Here is a 4,465-nt window from a genome sequence, read left to right on the forward strand (position 1 = left end):
CCCCCCCCGCGGCGGCGGCGGCTCCTCCAGATGATAAAACTCATCCAAAACCCCGGGAGCGGGCGGGGGGGGGTGCGGTGTGGGTGGCGACTTCCACCCCCCTGGCCGCGACACGTGGCGGAGCGTGTGCGCCCTGTCGCGATATGCCGGCTACGTGTGCGCCCTGTCGCGACACGTCGTGGGAGGCGCCGCTAGCAGCAGTCATCGTCCGTCTCGCTGTAGGGGTCGCGGAGGCCGGGCCGGCCCTTCCCGGCGCCGTGGCCCGGGTAGTACCCGTTCGGCAGCCGCCGGGCGGGCCGGGGGGGCGACGGGCCGCCCCCACCGGGGGTGCCGGTGCCGCGGGAGGCGCGGGGGGCGCGTCCGTCGAGGGGCATCGGCGGCGGCGGCGGCTCCGCGTCGCGGTGGGGCCCGCGGAGGGGCTCGGGCCAGCGGGCGGCGGGGCGGGCGGCGGGGCGGGGGTCGGTGGGCGGCGGCGGGCGGCGGGGGCCGCGGGCGGGGGGCGGCGCGGCGGGCGGGGGGCGGCGGGCGGCGGGCGAGTACGAGACGTGGGGCCGCGGCGTGGCGGGGGTCGGCGGGAGCTGGCGGCGGGTGCGGCGAGGGGTGCTGGTCCCGGACGTGGAGAGCACCGGGCTGCCGCTGACCGAGCTGCTGCCCTGCAGCGACAGCGACACGGGGTGGCGGCGGGGGGGGGGGGACACGGTGGGGTGGGGGGCGAGGGGACACCCCAACAGCGGGAAGGGCACATGGGGACACACGGACATGGGGGGCGGGGGGAGGAAAGGAAATGGGGACCCGGGGGTGTCTCAGCCACGCGGTGCGGGGGGGGGAAACAGCCACGAGCCGTGCAGGCACGGGGGGGGGGGGGACAAAGGAGAGAGCAGAAGGGACAGAAGACGCGGGGGGTCGCGGGCGGGGGGGGGAGGCGTGAGGCGGAAAGCGGGGGCGCCGGGTCCCCCCAAAAGCACTCGCAAGGCAAAGCTCGGGATGGGGGTGGGGGGGGATGGGGGAAGCGGGGGGGGGGGGGGCTGGAGAAGTTTGGAAGAGTCAGCCCGGAGGGGAAGCGTTGTACCCCAAATCTGGGGGTCCTAGGGGAGTCCTAGTTATCCCCCAGTTGTTCCATGCGGGGGACAGTCCGCGTTTGGGGCGGGTCCGTGAGCCCCCGATGCCCGGCTGGGGGGGGGGTCTGGGGACCGTCACCCCCAATTCGGACATCTGGGGGGGTCCGTGCTCTCTGAATGGGGGTGCTGAGGACCCCAGACCCATCTCAGGGTGTGGGGGAGCTGCGTAGCGCCACTGGGGGCGTCAGGGTGAGGGGGGGGCCTGTGCACCCCCAAACCTCAGCACAGGCTCTGTGCCCCCCCCTCCAGACTATGGAGGAGCCCCCAAACCCAGCTGGGGAGGGGGGTTGAGACCCCTGATTCAGGGGTGCACCCCAAAAGAGGGGTGCGGGGGGGGGGGTCCCTGCAGCCTAGTGCAAGCCTGAGGGGGTCCCTGCACTCCAATTTTGGTCTGGGGTCCTTCTGGGGGAGGGGAGATAAATGGGGAGATGTGGGGGGGTGACCCCAAAACATCCCAGGCTGGCAACACGGCTCCTCCTGGAGTCGCAGCCGTTTGTTTTTGGTTTTTTTTTGGGTGGGGGGGCAGCTTCATTCCAAACTTTCCAGGGTGGCCGGAGCCTGGGGGGGCCGGAGCAGATTTTGGGGGGCCCCGAGCCGCTTACCTGGGCCACCCCTCGCCGTGACAGCGCAGCCAAAGCACAGCGATGGGGAAACAGAGAGGTGAATCAAGGCAGGGCCCCCCCAAGCAGCCGGGGGGGGGGCCGGGGGGGCCAAGCGAGGAGGGGGCTCTGTGCGGGGGGGGGGGGGGGCGCGGGAGGGGCCGAGAGCAGGTAGGGGAGGGGCCGCATCCGGAGGGGTCGAAGCGTCGCCGCTGCCCCCCCACCCCTCCCATCACCATCCCCAGATCCTTTTGGGAGGGGGTCCTCTCCCCCCCATCACCCTCCCATTGGGTGCTGCCCCTCCTGGGGGGGGCTGGACTCCCAAAGTCGGGGCTGGACCCCCAAGTTGGGGGGGGCTGGAACCCCCAAAGTGGGCACTGGACCCTCAAGGTGGGCACTGGGCCCCCAAGGCTGGGTGGGGCTGGACCCCCCCGTGTTGGAGTGCTGCGGGGGCTCTGCTGGTGTAACTGGGACGCCACCAGTACCAAACTGAGGCAGGCAGAACGGGCGGGGCGGGGGGCGCTGGGACCCCCCCCCTCACCCAGACAGACCCTCGGAGTGTGAGGGGGGGGGGTCCCACAGCCCCTCCCCCCCAACCTGAGCAGCACCCATAGGGGATGGGGGAGGGGGGTCTTTGGTTGAAGACACCGGGGGTGCAGCCCTTGTCCCCCCCATGGCGGGGGGGGGGGGGGTCCTAGAGGCGGAGGGGGGGGGGAGCGGAGGGGGGCACCCACCTGGCGGGGGGCCGCGTGTTCCCGGCCCTCGCTGGGCGAGCGGGACCAGCGGCGGTCCCGGGAGCGGGGCCGCCCGTAGTCGTGGCGCTCGGGGGGAGGCACGCAGCGCTCGCGGTCCCCCCCGGCGCCCCCCCCGTGGTGGTGGTGGTGGTGGTGGTGGTGGTGGTGCCGGTGCCGCCGGTCCTTGGGCCGCCCCCGCTCGGGGTCCCGCTCCTTGGGGGGGGCGTCCCCCGACTGCGTGGTGACACTCAGGTCCGTGCCCAGCCCTGGGGGGGGGGAACACACGGGGGGGGGGGGTGGTCAGGAGGGACCCCCAGGGTGTGGAGTTGGAGGATTTTGGGAATCCCTGGGGATTTGAGGAGTTCTAGTGGGATTTGGAGATTTTTTTTTTTTTTTGGGGGGTGGTGGGTGGGGGTTGCATTGGGTTTTGGGGTTCTGCTGGGGTGTGGGGTTACTGATGGGGTTTTTGGGGGGCCCTGTGGGGGGTCCTTGAGGCGGCTTTTGGGGGGTTTTGCTGTCCTTGGGGGATTTGAGGAGTCCTTGGGTGATTTGAGGAGTTATGGTGGGATTTGCGGTTTTTTTTGATGGCGTTTTTTTGGGGACCCCACGGATTTGGGGGCGCCCAGTGGACTTTGGGGGACAACAGATGGTGACCCAGGCGACACCAGCGGCCGGAGAAGACCCGGTGCCCTCGGGCCAGGAGCCAAAGTCACCACGCCACAAGTCACGGGTGGCTTTGGGGACACCTTGGGGACACCCAGGACGGGGTGGGGACACGCGGGGACACGTCCCCACCCAGGGGACGCGCGGGGGTCGCACCTGTGTCGCCGTCGGTGTAGCGGCTGAGGGAGCGCTCGGAGGCGCGGTGGCCGCGGTGGCCACGGCGGGGGTGGTGGCGCTGGCCGTCCTCGGCGGGGGGGGACCCGCTCCAGAGAGAAATCGTCCAGGCGAACGCCGCGGGCGCGGGAGTGGCCCAGCAGCGACGCCGAGCGCTTCATGGGGCTCGAGTCCGCGATGGTCTGCGGGACACGGGCCGGGGGCGTCACCGGGGGGGGGGCCGGGGGCTCTGGGAGGGACATCGGAGCCGGGGGGCTCGGGGGGGATCACCGGGAAGGGGGGGGGGCCGCAGGGGGAGGGTATCCCGGGGGGGTTACCTGAGGGGGGTGGGGTCACCTGTGTGCCCCGAGCCCTTCGGAGCTTTGCTGGCCCAGGTCCCTCCCGTCCGTCTGTCCGTCCGTCCGTCCATCCATCCTCCCCTTCCTTCCCCATCCCTCCGCCGGACACGGCAGCTGACCGCTGTCCCCTCCAGGGTTGTCCCATCCCAGCTGTCCCCTCCCGAGCTGTCCCCAAGGCCTCCGGATCCGTCTCCACGCGCCCCCCCCCCAACCCCCCCACCCGTGAGTGCGCCGGGCTGGGAGGGATGCGGTGTTCCCCGTTGTCACCGTGTCGCCATTGCCATGGTGTCCCCACTGTCACCGTGTCCCCACGGCCCTGCTGCTCTAAGCATTGAGCTGCTGCTGAGTGGGATCGGGGGGAGCAGGGGGGACAGGGACGGGGACAGGGACACAGGGACAGGGACAGAGGGACAGGGACGGGGACAGGGGGACAGGGACGGGGACAGGGGGACAGGGACAGGGACACAGGGACAGGGACGGGGACAGGGGGACAGGGACGGGGACAGGGGGACAGGGACGCTGCTCCTCGCTGACGAGGGTCCAGGTGTCCACAGGTGGTGCAGAAGGTGACACAGAGGGGACAAGGTGTGTGTGGGGGGACACAGGGACAGTCGGGGGGGCCGTGAGGGGTTCAGGGGGCCAGTGGGGTGGGGGGCTTTGAGGGGGGGGTCTCTGGGGGTGTCTGGAAGGGGAGTGGGGGGTCCAGGGAGTTCTCTGGGGTGGGAGGGGCTCTGGGTGTGGCTGTGGGGGTTCGAGGGAAGCTGTGGGGTGCCGGGGGGGTTCGAGGGGTGGGAGGCTTTGGCGGGGGGGGGTGGGCTCGGGGGCTCCGCGGTACCTAC

This window comes from Vidua macroura, unplaced genomic scaffold, assembly GCF_024509145.1.
Source record: "Vidua macroura isolate BioBank_ID:100142 unplaced genomic scaffold, ASM2450914v1 whyUn_scaffold_122, whole genome shotgun sequence".
NCBI classification, from domain to species: Eukaryota; Metazoa; Chordata; class Aves; order Passeriformes; family Viduidae; genus Vidua; species Vidua macroura.